Source organism: Hordeum vulgare, chromosome 7H, assembly GCF_904849725.1.
Source record: "Hordeum vulgare subsp. vulgare chromosome 7H, MorexV3_pseudomolecules_assembly, whole genome shotgun sequence".
Taxonomy (NCBI): Eukaryota; Viridiplantae; Streptophyta; class Magnoliopsida; order Poales; family Poaceae; genus Hordeum; species Hordeum vulgare.
The window spans coordinates 117,652,869-117,672,863 of record NC_058524.1 but is presented as its reverse complement, the minus strand read 5'-3'; positions in this window follow the sequence as shown (position 1 = coordinate 117,672,863).

The window sequence follows — 19,995 nt, the reverse complement described above, 5'->3', positions numbered from 1 at the left end:
AGTGGAGCCGTGAGCCCACAAGCCCACCAGGCGCCCCCCCCCCCCCCCCCCCCCCGCCGCACCTGGCAGGCTTGTGGGGCCCACAAAGCTCCACCGCCTCCAATCTCAGCTCTATTTAGTCTGTCTCGCCCGGAAAAAAATCAAGGAGAAGAGGTCATCGCGTTTTACGATACGGAGGCGCCGCCACCTCATGTTCTTCATCTGGAGGGCAGATCTGGAGTTCGTTCAGGGCTCCGGGGAGGGGAGATCGTCGCCATCATCATCGCCAACCTTCCTTCATCGCCAATTCCATGATGCTCTTCACCGTTCGTGAATAATCTCATCGTAGGCTTGCTGGAGGTGATGGGTTCGATGAGATCTATCATGTAATTGAGTTAGTTTTGACGGGGATTGATCCCTAGTATCCACTATGTTCTGAGATTGATATTGCTACTACTTTGCCATGCTTAATGCTTGTCACTAGGGCCCGAGTGCCATGATTTCAGATCTGAACCTATTATGTTGTCGCCAATATATGTGTGTTCTTGATCCTATCTTGCAAGTTGTAGTCACCTACTATGTGTTATGACCCGGCAACCCCGGAGTGACAATAGCCGGAACCACTCCCGGAGATGACCATAGTATGAGGAGTTCATGTATTCACCAAGTGTTAATGCGTTGGTCCGGTTCTTTATTAAAAGGAGAACCTTAATATCCCATAGTTTCCATTAGGACCCCGCTGCCACGGGAGGGATGGATAATAGAGGTCATGCAAGTTCTTTTCCCTATGCACGTATGACTACATACGAAATACATGCCTACATTAGATTGATGAACTGGAGCTAGTTACATATCTCCCCATGTTATAACTGTTACATGATGAATAGCATCCGGCATAATCATCCATCACCGATCCAATGCCTACGAGTCTTTTCCTACTGGTCCTTGCTACGTTACTTTGCCGCTACTGCTGTCACTGCTGCTACTATTACTCTGTTGCTACTCCTGTCACTTTGCTGCTACTGGTTACTGTTGCTACTGCTGCTATCATACTACTTTGCTACTGATACTTTGCTGCAGATACTAAATCTTTTAGGTGTGGTTGAATTGACAACTCAACTCCTAATACTTAAGAAGATTCTTCCGCTTCCCCTTGAGTCGAATCAATAAATTTGGATTGAATACTCTACCCTCGAAAACTGTTGCGGTCCCCTATACTTGTGGGTTATCAAGACCTTTTTCTGGCGCCGTTGCCGGGGAGGCACAGCTATATTCTCTAAGTCACTTGGGATTTACGTCTGCTGGTCACTATGAAGAATCTGAGAGATCGAAAAACTAAAGTCTTGCCCTCAACTACGAGGACACGTAAGGAACTGCCATCTAGCTCTGCACTTGATTCACCTTCAGTTATGAGTAAGTTTGCGACACCACCTCCTGCTAGAAATCTTGACATGTCGCATGTGCTAGATGATGCTACTCTGCTGCCCATGATGCTTATGATGATGCTATGCTTGATACTGCTTTGCCTGATGATGCTACGCTTGATACTGCTTTGCCACTAGGTGCATTCCTTGATGCACAAATTGCTAGAGTTGCAGCTAGATGTGATGATACTTCTGAAGCTGCTGATACTATTGAAGCAGAACCTGCTATTTTGCCTGCTAGAGCTACCCCTCCTAGAAGTGAATTGCCTGATATGCCTGAGCATTATGTTATGGAGGGAGAGATAGCTGAGGATTTTCTTGCGTGTAAGGATAGCTATGATGTTGAGAAACTACTGCTCAAGTGGAAAGAAAAATCTTTGATCGCTAGGATGAAATATGACCCGAAGTTTGCTACTTCGCCTATCTTTGTGACCGATAAGGATTATGAATTCTCTGTCGACCCTGAGTTAATCACTCTGGTCGACTCTGATCCTTTTCACGGTTATGAGTCCGAAACGGTTGTAGCCCATCTTACCAAACTGCATGATATAGCCACCCTATTCACTAGTGAGGAAAAGATCCGCCACTACTATATCCTCAAGCTGTTTCCTTTCTCGCTAAAGGATGATGCTAAGACTTGGTTCACTTCTCTTGCTCATGGTTGTGTACGTAGCCCCCAGGATATGGTCTACTACTTCTCTGAAAAATATTTCCCTGTCCATAAGAAGCAAGGTGCCTTGCAGGAAATATACAACTTTGCTCAAGCTGAGGAAGAGAGTCTCCCACAAGCTTGGGGGAGGCTTGTCCAGCTGTTGAATGTTTTGCCTGATCACCCTCTTGAGAAGAATGAAATACTTGATATCTTCTACAATGGACTTACCGATGCTTCTAGAGACCACCTAGATAGTTGTGCTGGTTGTGTTTTTAGGGAACAAACCGTAGAACAAGCTGAGATCCTATTGAATAACATCTTGTGCAATGAGAATGCTTGGACTATTCCCGAACCACCTCCTAAGCCAACTCCAAAGAAAAGAGGTATTCTATTCCTTAGTCCTGAAGATATGCAAGAAGCTAAGAAATCTATGCGAGAGAAAGGCATCAAATCTGAAGATGTCAAAAATCTACCACCTATCGAACAGATCCATGGTCTTGATAACCCGATACAAGTAGTAGAAGTAAATTCTCTGCGTAGGTTTGATGAGAGTGATATTCCTTCTAATAAACCTGCTAGCCTATGCCTGGATGAATTTGATAAATTTGTTGCCAAACAACAGAGTTTCAATGATTATGTTAGCAAACAATTGGAACAGAATGCTCGTATGCTTAGTCATTTAAGCGCTTGTGTGGACAGAAATGTCAATGATCTTAAGCTTCTGAGTAAACATGCCTCTATGGTTACTACTCAAGTAGAACAAGTACTTAAAGCTCAGAATGACTTGCTCAATGAGTTGAATGAAAATTATGTCAGAGTCGTCACTAGAGGCGGTAGAATGACTCAGGAACCTTTGTATCCTGAGGGTCATCCTAAGAGAACTGAACAAGATTCTCAAGGAGTTAGTACTAATGCACCTAGTCATCCTAGGAAGAAGAAGAAAGATGATAGGAATTTGCACGCTAGCAACCCTGTTGCTACTACACCTGAGAGTCCAAACGATGCCTCTGTTTCTGATGCTGAAACACAATCTGGTAATGAACATGAGGCTAATGATAATATCAATAGTGATGTTCATGATGATGCTCAACCTAGCAATGAAAAGGATGTGGAGATTGAACCTGTTGATCTTGATAACCCACAGCCTAAGACTAGGAGATACGATAAGAATGACTTTGCTGCTAGGAAGCATGGTAAAGAAAGGGAACCATGGGTTCAGAAACCCATGCCCTTTCCTCCCAAACCATCCAAGAAAAAGGATGATGAGGATTTTGAGCGATTTGTTGAAATGATTAGACCTATCGTTCTGCAAATGCATTTGACAGATATGCTCAAAATGTCTCCATATGCTAAGTACATGAAGGATATTGTGACTAATAAGAGGAGGATACCTGAGGTTGAGATTTCCACCATGCTTGCTAATTACACCTTCAAGGGTGGAACTCCCAAGAAACTAGGTGATCCCGGAGTGACCACTATACCTTGCTCCATTAAAGGCAACTACATTAGAACTACTTTATGCGACCTTGGAGCCGGTGTTAGTGTTATGCCTCTCTCTCTTTATCGTAAACTTGAACTGGATAACTTGACACCCACTGAAATCTCTCTGCAAATGGCCGACAAATCAACTGCTTTCCCTATCGGCATTTGCGAGGATGTGCCTGTTGTGGTTGTTAATGTCCCTATCTTAACAAACTTTGTTATTCTGGATATTCCCGAGGATGATGCCATGGCGGTCATCCTCAAAAGACCCTTTTTAAACACTACAGAGGTTGTTATAGATTGCAACAAAGGCAATGTCACTTTCCATGTCAACGGTAATGAGCATACGGTGCACTTTCCGAAGAAACAATATCGAGTACATTGCATAAATGCTATCAAAAAAAATTCATCGATTCTTATTGGGAGCTTTGAATGCCCTATACCTCGTGTTAAGATGAAGTATGATTTGCTTGTTGGGGAGATACACATCCCCATTGAGGTGACCTAGTGACTATTCGAAAATTCTTCGTTCTCTTTTGCGATTCGAAAAGTTTGTCAAGGAGACTTGATCAACCTCATTGACGGATTTCTTTCGATGACCATGAGATGGATGAATCGAGGAGTCACAAACCTCTGTTCCAAGCTTTCACCTTCGGTTGCTTAGAAGAAAAATGATAGATTTAGTTTAGTTTTCCTTGTTTTCTGTTTTAGCGTCCCGTAGAAAAGTACCCCGAAAATAAAAGTTCTCCGAACGTCCTGAAAATCAAGTATGATTTTTTCTGGAATTTTTGAAAAATACTGATACGAAGAGCTAGTCTGGGGGCTGTACCAGTGGGCCACAAGCCTTGGAGGCGCGGGCACCCCCCTGGTCGCGCCTACCAGGCTTGTGGGGCCCACGTGCACCCCCTCCACTCATTCTAGCTCCCATCTGCTTCTCCTACCTCCAGAAAAAAATCGTTTCGCAGCTCAAACCCGTGTTCTTGCTCCTCTTGCTGGAATTTTCGATCTCCTTGCTCAAAGCACCATTCTCCGAACTGTTTTGGGGAAATTACTCCTTGGTAAGTGACTCCTCCATTGGTCCAATTAGTTTTTGCTCTAGTGCCTTATACTTCGCGTATTTTTGCTGCCTTGGTGACCATGTTCTTGAGCTTTGCATGCTAATTTTAGCTAGTCCCAAGTAGTTTTGATGCGTAATATGGCCTCTAGGCACTTGTTGGAATAGTTCCTACGAGTTTCGTTGAGCCTTATTCACTTTTCCTTAGAGTCACTAAAAATTTCAGAAAATTTCAGAGATAGAAAAGGGAAAATATGAGGAGGTTCTTAAGAGGCTCTTCAAGCCGTGACCCCAAGGATGATAGAAGTGAGAAGAAGCCCAAGTATTCGGTCCCTTGAGTCGCAGAAGTTCGAGCGTGCGAGTGGCCAAGCGATGTGTTCTTACGCGCCGCCGGACTTTATGAGGACTTTAACTACTTGCTGGAGAACGCAGGCCTTACCGCCTTCGTTGAAGATAAGTGTCTGCAATACCTCCTCCTCGCTAATATCTTCGTACAAAGCTTTAACTTCTATCCAAGGAAGAATCCTCCTATGGTTGAGTTCAAATTATATGATAGCCCCCAACGCATGTCACTCCAGGATTTTTGCAATGTTTGCAAATTACCTTATGTTGGGGATATTCATGAACCTCGTCCACGGGACTTGGAGGCTTTCATCAATACTATTGTTGTAGGACAGGAGAGAGGAGTGGCTTGTGCTAGAGCTGCTAGCATACATTTTCCCGTGCTTCGGTACTTCTCATTATTTGTCGGAAATTTTTTGATTGGTCATGGGAAAGCTGGGTCACTTAGTTCCCCAGATCTTGCGGTCTTGCACGAAGCCCTTTATAATGATAAAACTTATAGCTTGGGCGCCATAGTAGCTCAACGGTTGAACACGAACCGTTCTAAAGGCATTGTCTATGGAGGTATCTATGCTACTCGTCTTGCTAGACACTTTGAGATACCTATTAGACTGGACAAGGAAGAAGAAATTCTTCTTCCCGAGAGATATGTAGATTACGATAGCATGGTTCGCCATGACTTTCTTGATAGAGATATAAATAGAAGGATGATTTATAACCTGGTGTTTAGTCAGGGTACTCATGAGACTATTACTTTGCCTGCTCCTTCTTTGTTCAATCTTCATGCAGGCAGGTACATTCTTATGCCCTCGGGTGCCCGTGCCCAAGCCACCAGTCGAGTACCAGACGCCAGTTTATCAGTGGGAGCCGGAGGAGCTCACACAGCAGTGGCATCCTCAGTCCACTCCGGAGTACCCCGGAGCTGGTTATTTCCCTCCTTGGGAGTAGACGAACTTAGGCCAAAAGCCTAAGCTTGGGGGAGTACGTGTTTCTCACCGACTTTATATGCTTGCTTATGCTTTCACTTTGTCAGTTGGTGTTCACACTTTGTCACTGTATCATCCATGCTAGCTTATTTCTTTTTCTCGTTTTCTTTTCGTGTGTCTGTCTAGTTCGAGAAAACCCAAAAAGATTTTATTGTTCTTCTTTTGCTTGTTGGGAGCTTTCCCCTGTAAATAGTTTTCTTTTTCTTTGGGTCAAGGTAGAAGACCATGGTTACAACGTTTAGTGGCTTTCGCATGCATATATGTTTGTCTAATAAAGAGCCATATTACTTTGTCTTCTCCTTTGTGTTTGCCTACAGATTCCAACGTAATCCAATGCATGAGCACTCTTATTATTGTTCACATCGTTCGGTCGTGCAAGTGAAAGGCAATAATGACGATATATGATGAAGTGACTGAGCCTGGAAAAGCTGGTATGAACTCGATCTATTTTGTTTTTGTAAATATGACTAGCTCATCGTGCCTGATTCAGCTTTGTTGTGAGAGAAACATGTTTGCAATGACAACTTAGAGATCAGAGTTGCTGATGCCATGCTTACTTAGCTAGGAGCTTATGATGGTTTGTCTTGGATGCCCACATGAATGTTGAGATGACTATGATGTAGTATGATAGGATAGTATCCTCCTTTGAATGATTCAAGTGGCTTGACTTGGCACATGTTTACGCATGTAGTTGAAACAAAATTAACATAGCCTCTATGATATTCATGTTCATGGTGATTTATGTCCTACTCATGCTTGCACTCAATGTTGGTTAATCTCATTGCATTTTGATGACTGTTGTCGCTCTCTAGTTGGTCGCTTCCCAGTCTTTTGCTAGCCTTCACTTGTACTAAGCGGGAATACTGCTTGTGCATCCACTTCCATAAACCCAAAGTTGTTCCATATGAGTCCACCATACCTACCTACATGTGGTATCTACCTGCCGTTCCAAGTAAATTTGCATGTGCCACTCTCTAAACCTTCAAGAAATAATCTGTTTTGCATGCCCGAACCGCTCATGTGGTGACAGGGGGCTATCAGTATCTTCCATGCTAGGCGTGTTATCCTCGATATGTGTTTATTCACTATCATTCACGAGAAAGGGGCCCGTAATTGGAATGCCCAGTTTCATGCTCAAATCAAAAATATAATTGATGTTGGTATGGATGGCACCCGAGTATTCGGCTAGTCGTGGAGTGTGATTGATTGGTGGTGGGGGAGTCAAAACTTTACTTTTCTGTTTGGGAACCGCCTATAGCATGTGTAGCGTGGAAGATGGCGAGAACTCTTAGTCATTGTGTTGACAATGAAAGCATGCCACCCAAAATTATTATCTCTGTTTTCAAAGCTTGAGCTCTGGCACCTCTGCAAATCAATGCTTCCCTTTGCGAAGGGTCTGTCTATTTATGTTCCTGTTGAGTCATCCTCCTCTTATAAAAGCACCAATTAGAGAGCACCTCTGTCATTTTTATGCTTTGCCTTTAACTATGTTGAGTATGACTGTGACTGGATCTTCTTTGTCATGAATTACAATGTTTAGTCAGCCCTTGGTCTTTGAAGGTGCTCTGCATTTATGTTTTACGGTCTCAGAAAGAGCTAGCGAGATACCATCTGTTCGTACTGCTTCATGATTGTTTTGATTGAAGTGTTGACGCTTGAGACTTATTATTATTTGCTCCCTAGTTGATTATGCCATTGACATGAGTTTACCGTGAGACCTAGATGTCATTTGCTTATGTGGATTGCTTGTGATCTTCTAAAATTCTGGTTATGAGTTATACATAGTTGCAACAACAAGATCAAACAGAGTTCGTCAAAGTTTTTCTTTTGTCTCTTTCAATTTGTCAACTGAATTGCTTGAGGACAAGCAAGGCTTTAAGCTTGGGGGAGTTGATACGTCTCCGTCGTATCTACTTTTCCGAACTCTTTTGCCCTTGTTTTGGACTCTAATTTGCATGATTTGAATGGAACTAACCCGGACTAACGTTGTTTTCAGCAGAATTGCCATGGTGTTGTTTTTGCACATAAGTAAAAGTTCTCGGAATGACCTGAAAATTTATGGAGAATTTTTCTGGAATTTATGAAAAATACTGGCGCAAGAATCAGCGGAGGAAGTGGAGCCGTGAGCCCACAAGCCCACCAGGCGCGGGCCCCCCCTTGTCGCGCCCGGCAGGCTTGTGGGGCCCACAAAGCTCCACCACCTCCAATCTCAGCTATATTTAGTCCGTCTCGCCCGGAAAAAAATCAAGGAGAAGAGTTCATCGCGTTTTACGATACGGAGGCGCCACCACCTCATGTTCTTCATCTGGAGGGCAGATCTGGAGTCCGTTCTGGTCTCCGGAGAGGGGAGATCGTCGCCATCGTCATCACCAACCTTCCTTCATCGCCAATTACATGATGTTCTTCACCGTTCATGAGTAATCTCATCGTAGGCTTGCTGGACGGTGATGGGTTGGATGAGATCTATCATGTAATCGAGTTAGTTTTGACGGGGATTGATCCCTAGTATCCACTATGTTCTGAGATTGATGTTGCTACTACTTTGCCATGCTTAATGCTTGTCACTAGGGCCCGAGTGCCATGATTTCAGATCTGAACCTATTATGTTGTCGCCAATATATGTGTGTTCTTGATCCTATCTTGCAAGTTGTAGTCACCTACTATGTGTTATGACCCGGCAACCCCGGAGTGACAATAGTCGGAACCACTCCCGGAGATGACCATCGTATGAGGAGTTCATGTATTCACCAAGTGTTAATGCGTTGGTCCGGTTCTTTATTAAAAGGAGAACCTTAATATCCCATAGTTTCCATTAGGACCCCGCTGCCACGGGAGGGATGGACAATAGATGTCATGCAAGTTCTTTTCCCTAAGCACGTATGACAACTAAATCTTTCAGGTGTGGTTGAATTGACAACTCAACTGCTAATACTTGAGAATATTATTTCGCTTCCCATTGAGTCGAATCAATAAATTTGGGTTGAATACTCTACCCTCGAAAACTGTTGTGATCCCCTATACTTGTGGGTTATCACGAAGCCATGTCGGAGTACCACGCAGCTCCACCGTCACCACGCCGTCGTGCTGCCGGAGCTCTCCCACAACCGCTCCCCCCTCCTTGCTAGATCAAGGTGTTGGAGACGTCATCGAGCTGCACGTGTGTTGAACGCGGAGGCACCGGTGTTCGGTGCTTAGATCGGAATCTACCGCGATCTCAATCGCTATGAGTACGACTCTATCAACCGTGTTCTAGCAACGCTTACGCTTAGCGATCTTCAAAGGTACGATGATGCTCTACCCCTTTGCTCGTTGGTGGTTTCTCCTAGATAAATCCTTGTGTGATGTAGGAATTTTTTTGAAATTACTACGTTCCCCAACAGTGGCATCCGAGCCAGGTTCTATGCGTAGATTCTATGCACGAATAGAACACAAAAGTTGTGGGCGATCATTTTGCCAATTGCTTGTTGTTACTAGTCTTACTTTTTTCGACGGTATTGTGGGATGAAGCGGACCGGACCGACATTACACGTACGCTTACGTGAGACTAGTTCCACCGCCTCACATGCACTTGGTGCATAAGGTGGCTAGCGGGTGTATGTCTCTCCCACTTTAGTCGAATTGGATTCAATGAAAAGGTTCCTTATGAAGGGTAAATAGCATTGGCATATCAACGTTGTGGTTGTCATGTAGGTAAGAAGCGTTCTTGCTCGAAACCCAAATCAGCCACGTAAAACTTGCAACAACAATTAGAGGACGTCTAACTTATTTTTGCAGGGTATGCTATGTGATGTAATATGGCCAAAAAGATGTGATGTTACATATGTGATGTATGAGATTGATCATGTTCTTGTAATAGTATTCACGACTTGCATGTCGATGAGTATGAAAACCGACAGGAGCCATAGGAGTTGTCTTAATTTATTGTATGAGATGCAACGCCATGTGGTTACTTTACTTTATTGCTAACGGATGTCTATAGTAGTAGAAGTAATAGTTGGCGAGACAACTTCATGGAGACACAATGATGGAGATCATGGTGTCATGTCGGTGACAATGATAATCATGCGATGCCCCAAAGATGGATATCAAAGGAGCAAAGATGATAATGGTCATATCATGTCACTATATGATTGCATGTGATGTTTATCATGTTTTTCATCTTATTGCTTAGAACGATGGTAGCAAAGATAAGATGATCCCTCATTAAAATTTCGAGATATGTATTCCCCTAGGTGTGCACTGTTGCGAAGGATCGTTGTCTCGAAGCACTACGTGATGATCGGGTGTGATAGATTCTAACGTTTGCATACAACGGGCGTAAGCCAGATTTACACACGCAAAACACTTAGGTTGACTCAACGAGCCTAGCATGTACATACATGGCCTCGGAATACGGGAGACCGAAAGGTCGAACATGAGTCATATGGATGATACGATCAGCATGGAGATGCTCACCATCAATGACTAGTCCGTCTCACGTGATGATCGGACACGGGCTAGTCGACGTGGATGATGTAACACTTGGATGGCTAGAGGGATGTCGATCTAAGTGGGGGTTTATTATATAATTTGATTAGATGAACTTAATTATCATGAACTTAGTCTAAAATTGTCTTTACAAATATTGTAGATCCAATGACCAACACAAATGTCAACCTCAATTTCAACGCGTTCCTAGAGAAAACCAAGGTGAAAGATGATGGAAGCAACTATGTGGATTGGGTCCGTAACTTGAAGCTCATCCTCATTGCATCCAAGAAGGCATATGTCCTTGATGCGCCGCTAGGTGACCCTCCCGTTCCCGCGGCAGCCTAGGACGTTTTGAACGCCTGGCAGTCGCACAGTGATGATTACTCCCTGGTTTAGTGCGGCATGCTTTACAGTTTGGAACCGGGGCTCCAAAGGCGTTTTGAGCTACACGGAGCATATGAGATGTTCTAGGAGATGAAACTATGTTTTCAAGATCATGCCCGGGTCGAGAGATATGAAGTCTCCGACAAGTTCTTTAGCTATAAGATGGAGGAGAATAGTTCTGTCAGTGAGCACATACTCAGAATGTTTGGGTTGCACGATCGTGTGACTCAGCTGTGAGTTGAACTCCCGAATGATGCGGTCATTGACAGAATCATCCAGTCGCTCCCACCTAGCTATAAGAGCTTTGTGATGAACTACAACATGCAAGGAATGGAGAAGACCATTCCCGAGTTGTACTCGATGCTGAAATCAACGGAGGTAGAAATCAAGAAAGAACATCAAGTGTTGATGGTGAATAAGACCACTAGTTTCAAGAAAGGCAAGGGTAAAAAGAACTTCAAGAAGGATGGAAAAGAAGTTGTCGCGCCCCGTAAACCAGTTGTTGGGAAGAAGAAAAAGAATGGACCCAAGCCTAAGACTGAGTGCTATTATTGCAAGGGAACCGGTCACTCGAAGCGGAACTGTCCCAAGTACTTAGCGGATAAGAAGGCTGGCAACGTCAAAGGTATATATGATATACATGTTATTGATGTGTACCTTACCAGCGCTCGTAGTAGCTCCTGGGTATTTGATACCAGTGTTGTTGCTCACATTTGCAACTCAAAGCAGGAACTACGGAAGAAGCGGAGGCTGGCTAAGGACGAGGTGACGATGCGTGTCGGGAATGGTTCCAAGGTCGATGTGATCACCGTCGGCATGCTACCTCTACATCTACCTTCGGGATTAGTTTTAAACCTTAATAATTGTTATTTAGTACCATCTTTGAGCATGAACATTGTATCGGGATCTTGCTTGATGGGAGATGGCTACTCATTTAAATTTGAGAATAATGGTTGTTCCATTTATATGAGTGATATGTTTTATGGTCATGCCCCGCTGGTCAATGGTTTATTCTTGATGAATCTCGAACGTGATGTTACACATATTCATAGTGTGAGTACCAAAAGATGTAAAGTTGATAATGATAGTCCCACATACTTGTGGCACTGCCGCCTTGGTCATATCGGTGTCAAGCGCATGAAGAAACTCCATACAGATGGACTTTTGGAGTCTCTTGATTTTGAATCATTTTACACATGTAAACCATGCCTCATGGGCAAGATGACCAAGACTTCGTTCTCCGAAACAATGGAGCGAGCAACCAACTTATTGGAGATAATACATACTGATGTATGCAGTCCAATGAGCGTAGAAGCTCGTCGTGGCTATCGTTATGCTGTCACCCTCACTGATGATTTAAGCAGATATGGGTATGTCTACTTAATGAAACACAAGTCTGAAACCTTTGAAAGGTTCAAGGAATTTTAGAGTGAGGTTGAGAATCAACGTGACCAGAAAATAAAGTTTCTACGATCTGATTGTGGAGGAGAATATTTGAGCCACGGGTTTGGCACGCACCTAAGGAAATGTGGAATTGTTTCACAACTCACGCCGCCTGGCACACCGCAGCGTAACAGTGTGTTTGAACATCGTAATCACACTCTATTGGATATGGTGTGATATATGATGTCTCTTACTGATCTACCGCTATCATTTTGGGGATATGCATTGGAAACTGCCGCATTCACTTTAAATAGGGCGTCGTCTAATTGCGTTGAGACGACACCGTATTAATTATGGTTTGGCAAGAAACCTAAGTTTTCGTTTCTGAAAGTTTGTGGTTGTGATCCTTATGTGAAGAAACTTCAACCAGAAAAGCTCGAACCCAAAGCAGAAAAATGCATCTTCATAGGATACCTTAAGGAAACTATTGGGTACACCTTCTATCTTAGATCCGAAGGCAAAATCTTTTTTGCTAAGAACGGATCCTTTCTAGAGAAAGAGTTTCTCTCGAAAGAAGTAAGTGGGAGGAAAGTAGAACTTGATGAGGTAATTGTACCTCCTCTCGAACAGGAGAGTAGCGCGGCACAAGAAAATGTTTCTGAGGTGCCTGCACCGTCTAGAGAAGAAGTTAATGATTTTGATCATGAAACTTCAGATCAAGTTGCTACTGAACCTCGAAGGTCCACAAGGACACGTTTCGCACAATAGTGGTAGGGCAACCCTGTCATGGAAATCATGTTGTTGGACAACGGTGAACCTTCAAACTATGAAGAAGCGATGGCGGGCCCGGATTCCAACAAATGGCTTGAAGCCATGAAATCCGAGATAGGATCTATGTATGAGAACAAAGTATGGACTTTGGTGGACTTGCCCGATGATCGGCGAGCCATAGAAAAGAAATGGATCTTCAAGAAGAAGACTGACGTGGATGGTAATGTGACCATCTATAAGGCTCGGCTTGTCGCTAAGGGTTACCGACAAGATCAAGGTATTGACTACGATGAGACCTTCTCACCTGTAGCGATGCTAAAGTCGGTCCAAATCATGTTAGCAATTGCCGCATTTTATGATTATGAAATCTGGCAAATGGATGTCAAAACGGCATTCCTAAACGGCTTTCTTAAGGAAGAATTGTATATGATACAGCTGGAAGGTTTTGTCATTCCTAATAATGCTAACAAGGTATGCAAGCTCCAGCGCTCCATCTATGGGCTGGTGCAAGCATCTCGGAGTTGGAACATTCGCTTTGATGAGGTGATCAAAGCGTTTGGGTTTGTACAAACTTATGGAGAAGCTTGTATTTACAAGAAAGTGAGTGGGAGCTCTGTAGCATTTCTCATATTATATGTGGATGACATATTGTTGATGGGAAATGATATAGAACTATCGGAAAGCATAAAGGCCTATTTGATTAAGAGTTTTTCAATGAAGGACCTCGGAGAAGCTGCTTACAAATTAGGCATCAAGATCTATAGAGATAGATCGAGACGCCTCATTGGTATTTCACAAAGAACATACCTTGACAAGATATTGAAGAAGTTCAATATGGATAAGGCTAAAAAGGGGTTCTTGCTTGTACTAAAAGGTGTGAGGTTGAGTGCGACTCAACGATCGACCACGACACAAGATAGAGAAAAGATGAGTACCGTCCCCTATGCTTCAGCCATAGGCTCTATTATGTATGACATGTTGTGTACCAGACCAGATGTGAACCTTGCCATAAGTTTGGTATGGAGGTACCAAAGTGATCCATGAGTGGATCACTGGACAACGGTCAAGAATATCCTTAAGTACCTGAAAAGGACTAAAGATATGTTTCTCATTTATGGAGGTGCCGAAGAGCTCGTCGTAGGAGGTTACGTCGATGCTAGCTTCGACACAGATCCGGATGACTCCAAGTCACAAACCGGATACGTGTATATTTTGAATGATGGGGCAGACAGCTGGTGCAGTTGCAAGCAAAGCATCGTGGCGGCATCTACATGTGAAGCGAAGTACATAGCTCCTTCGGAAGCAGCACAGGAAGGAGTCTGGATGAAGGAGTTCATCACCGCCCTTGGAGTGATTCCCAGTGCGTTGGGCCCGATGACTCTCTTTTGTGATAACATTGGTGCCATTGCCATTGCCAAGGAGCCCAGGTTTCACAAGAAGACCAAGCACATCAAACGCCGCTTCAACTCCATTCGTGGATACATCTATGATGGAGATATACATATTTGTAAAGTACATACAGATTTGAATGCCGCACATCCGTTGACTAAACATCTTCCATGAGCAAAACAAGATCAGCACCAGAACTCTATGGGTGTTCGATTCATGACAATGTAACTAGATTATTGACTCTAGTGCAAGTGGGAGACTTTTGGAAATCTGCACTAGAGGCAATAATAAAGTGCTTATTATTATATTTCCTTGGTCATGATAATTGTCTATTATTCATGCTATAACTGTATTAACCGGAAACCGTAATACATGTGTGAATATATAGATCACAATGTGTCCCTAGTGAGCCTCTACTTGGCTAGCTCAATGACCAATAGATGATTGATACATCTCCAAAGTATCTATAATTTTTATGGTTCCATGCTATTATCTTGTCAACTTTGGATGTTTTGTATGCATTTTATATCTTTTTTGGGACTAATCTATTAACTCAGTGCCAAGTGCCAGTTCCTATTTTTTCGTGTTTTTGACCTTTTTCACAAGAGAATATTAAACGGAATCCAAACGGAATAAAACCTACGAAAAGATTTTTTTTCCGGAACAGAAGATACGCAGGGAACTTGAGAACCAAGGCAAAGGGCTCCGGGGGAGGCCACAAGCCCCCTAGCCGCAACCTAGGGGGGCTAGCAGGCTTGTGGGCCCCCCGTGGCTCCTTTGCCCTACCTCTTCCGCCTATAAATTCCCTAAAAAACTGAAACCACGGGAGAGAGCCACGAAAATACTTTTCCGCCGCCGCAAGCTTCTGTCTCCGCAAGATCCCATCTGGGGACCGTTCTGGTGCCCTGTCGGAGGGGGGATTCGGACACGGAGGGCTTCTTCATCAACACCATTGCCTCTCCGATGATGCGTGAGTAGTTCACCACAGACCTCCGAGTCCATAGCTAGTAGCTAGATGGCTTCTTCTCTCTCTTGGATCTTCAATACAAAGTTCTCCATGATCTTCATGGAGATCTATCCGATTGAATCTTCTTTTGGGGTGTGTTTTTCGAGATCCGATGAATTGTGGATTTATGATCAGATTATCTATGAATGTTATTTGAGTTTCCTCTGATCTCTTATATGCATGATTTTGTATCCTTGTATTTCTCTTCGAGTTGTGGGTTTCTTTTGGCCAACTTGATCTATAATTCTTGCAATGGGAGAAGTGCTTGGTTTTGGGTTCATACCGTGCGGTGTCCTCACCCAGTGACAGAAGGGGTAGCGAGGCACGCATCGTGTTGTTGCCATCAAGGGTAAAAGGATGGGGTTTATATCTATTGCATGAATTTATCCCTCTACATCATGTCATCTTGCTTAAGGCGTTACTCTGTTTGTTATGAACTCAATACACTAGATGCATGTTGGATAGCGGTCGATGTGTGGAGTAATAGTAGTAGATGCAGAAAGTATCGGTCTACTTGTCTCGGACGTGATGCATATATGTATGATCATTCCCTTAGATATCGTCATGACTTTGCGCGGTTCTATCAATTGCTCGATAGTAATTCGTTCACCCACCGTAATATTTGCTATCATGAGAGAAGCCTCTAGTGAACACTATGGCCCCGGGTCTACTTCACATCATATTTTCAGCCCTACACTTTTACTTTGTTGCACTTTCCACCTTCAGATCTCACCTTGCAATCAATCGTGAAGGGATTGACAACCCCTTTGTATCATTGGGTGCAAATTTGCTGTTTTTGCGTAGGTACTTTGGAGACATGCCTTGATACTCCTACTAGATTGATACCTTGGTTCTCAAACTAAGGGAAATACTTACTGCTACTGTGTTGCATGACCCTTTCCTCTAGTGCTTCACTTAGATCTTTTTAGAACACGGCAGTGTCATATTTTGGAGAAATAAAAACTCTCGATCTTCACTTATATCTTTTTGAGAGTACTCTCTTTGAATAACTTGGTAATTGGCTTGTGCTATGAAAGTATTCCTAAAGACGATAGGCATCCAAAGAGGATATAGTAAAAACTTCCATATTCATGTCCATTGATTAGTAAAGAGAAGTTTCATTCCTCTCAATTAGTTTTGAGACTTGGATATGGTAATATTAGAGTTATGTTAGTAGGGTGTTGTGAATCTAGAAATACTTGTGTTGAAGTTAGTGATTCCCGTAACATGCACGTATGGTGAACCGCTATGTTAGGAAGGCGGAGCATAATTGATTTATTGATTGTCATCCTTTGTGTGGCGGTCGGGATCGCGCGATGGTTAACACCTACCAACCCTTCCCCTAGGAGTATGCGTTCGCACTTTGTTTCGATTACTAATAAAACTTTCGCAATAAGTATATGAGTTCTTCATGACTAATGTGAGTCCATGGTATAGATGCACGTTCACCTTCCACCATTGCTAGCTTCTCTAGTGTCGCGCAACTTTCGCCGGTACACAAACCCACCATATACCTTCCTCAAAAAAACCACCATACCTACCTATCATGGCCTTTTCATAGCCATTCTGAGATATATTGCCATGCAACTCCCACCGTTCCGTCTCATGACATGTGTCATCACTTTCATATTGCCATTGCATGATCGTAAGATAGCTAGCGAGATGTTTCAACGTCATACACTAAGCTAGATCATTGCACATCTCGGTACACTGCCGGAGGCATTTCCTATAGAGTCATCATTGCTCTAAGTGTTGAATTGTGAGTAAATAAAAGTGTGATGATCATCATTATTAGAGCATTGTCCCATGTGAGGAAAAATGAAAAGAGGTAAAATATGCCCACCAAAAAAATGAGAAAAAAATAGGCCAAAGAGCCCAAACAAAAAAAATGAGAGAAAAAGAGAGAAGGGACAATGCTACTATCTTTTTCCACACTTGTGCTTCATAATAGCACCATGTTCTTCATGATTGAGAGTCTCTTGTTTTGTCACCTCATTATGCTAGTGGGAATCTTCATTATATAACTTGGCTTGTATATTCCAATGATGGGCTTCCTCAACATTGCCCAAGGTCTTCGTGAGCAAGCAAGTTGGATGCACACCCACTAGTTCTCCTTTTGAGCTTTCACACACTTATAGCTCTAAGTGCATCCGTTGCATGGTAATCCCTACTCATTCACATCGATATCTATTGATGAGCATCTCCATAGCCCGTTGATATGCCGAGTCAATGTGACCATCTCCTCCTTTTTGCCTCACAACCTCCACCACACTCTATTCCACCTATAGTGCTATATCCATGACTCACGCTCATACATTGCGTGAGACTTGAAAAAGGTTTGAGAAAGTAAGAGTGCGAAAACAATTACTTGGCCAATACCGGGGTTGTGCATGATTTAAATTCGTTGTGTGGGGATGATGGAGCATAGCCAGACTATATGATTTTGTAGGGATAACTTTCTTTGGCCTTGTTATTTCAAAAGTTCATGATTACCTTGCTAGTTTGCTTGAAGTATTATTGTTTTCATGTCAATAGCAAACTATTGTTTTGAATCTTAGGGATCTGAACATTCATGTCGCATGAAAGAAGTTGCAAAGGACAAATATGTTAGGTAGCATTCCACATCAAAAATTCAGTCTTTATCACTTCCCTACTTGAGGACGAGCAGGAGTTAAGCTTGGGGATGCTTGATACGTCTCCAACGTATCTATAATTTTTGATGGTTTCATGCTATTATCTTGTCAACTTTGGATGTTTTGTATGCATTTTATATCTTTTTTTGGGACTAACCTATTAACTCAGTGCCAAGTGTCAGTTCCTGTTTTTTTCGTGTTTTTGACCTTTTTCAGAGGAGAATATTAAACGGAGTCCAAACGGAATAAAACCTACGGAAAGATTTTTTCCGGAACAGAAGATACGCATGGAACTTGAGAACCAAGGCAAAGGGCTCCGGGGGAGGCCACAAGCCCCCTAGTCGCGGCCTGGGGGGCGCCTAGCAGGCTTGTGGGCCCCCCGTGGCTCCTTAGCCTACCTCTTCCGCCTATAAATTCCCTAAAAAACTGAAACCACGGGAGAGAGCCACGAAAATACTTTTCCGCCGCCGCAAGCTTCTGTCTCCGCAAGATCCCATCTGGGGACCGTTCTGGTGCCCTGCCGGAGGGGGGATTCCGACACGGAGGGCTTCTTCATCAATACCATTGCCTCTCCGATGATGCGTGAGTAGTTCACCACAGACCTTCGGGTCCATAGCTAGTAGCTAGATGGCTTCTTCTCTCTCTTGGATCTTCAATACAAAGTTCTCCATGATCTTCATGGAGATCTATCCGATGTAATCTTCTTTTGTGGTGTGTTTGTCGAGATCTGATGAATTGTGGATTTATGATCAGATTATCTATGAATGTTATTTGAGTTTCCTCTGATCTGTTATATGCATGATTTTGTATCCTTGTATTTCTCTTCGAGTTGTTGGTTTTGTTTGGCCAACTTGATCTATAATTCTTGCAATGGGAGAAGTGCTTGGTTTTGGGTTCATACCGTGTGGTGTCCTCACCCAGTGAAAGAAGGGGTAGCGAGGCACGCATCATGTTGTTACCATCAAGGGTAAAAAGATGGGGTTTATATCTATTGCATGAATTTATCCCTCTACATCATGTCATCTTGCTTAAGGCGTTACTCTATTTGTTATGAACTCAATACACTAGATGCATGCTGGATAGCGGTCGATGTGTGGAGTAATAGTAGTAGATGCAGAAAGTATCAGTCTACTTGTCTCGGACGTGATGCCTATATGTATGATCATTGCCTTAGATATCGTCATGACTTTGCGCGGTTCTATCAATTGCTCGACAGTAATTCGTTCACCCACCGTAATATTTGCTATCATGAGAGAAGCCTCTAGTGAACACTATGGCCCCCGGGTCTACTCCACGTCATATTTTCAGCCCTACACTTTTACTTTGTTGCACTTTCCACCTTCAGATCTCACCTTGCAAGCAATCGTGAAGAGATTGACAACCCCTTTGTAGCGTTGGGGTGCAAATTTGCTGTTTTGCGCAGGTACTTTGGAAACTTGCCTTGATACTCCTACTGGATTGATACCTTGGTTCTCAAACTGAGGGAAATACTTATTGCTACTGTGTTGCATCACCCTTTCCTCTTCAAGGGAAAAACCAATGCAAGCTCAGGAGGTAGCAATGATCATGGTTTCCTGATCATGGACATTGGATGTCATTGATAACGGGATCACATCATTAGGAGAATGATGTGATGGACAAGACCCGATCCTAAGCATAGCACTAGATCGTACTGTTTGTCTGCTAAAGCTTTTCTAATGTCAAGTATCATTTCCTTAGACCATGAGATTGTACAACCCCGGATACCGTAGGAGTGCTTTGGGTGTATCAAATGTCACAACGTAACTGGTTTATTATAAAGGTGCACTACGGGTATCTCTAAAAGTGTCTGTTGGGTTGGTACGAATCGAGACTGGGATTTGTCACTCCGTGTGACGGAGAGGTATCTCTGGGCCCACTCGGTAATGCATCATCATACTGAGCTCAATGTGACTAAGGAGTTAGCCACGGGATGATGTGTTGTGGAACGAGTAAAGAGACTTGCCAGTAATGAGATTGAACAAGGTATAGGGATACCAATGATCGAATCTCGGGCAAGTA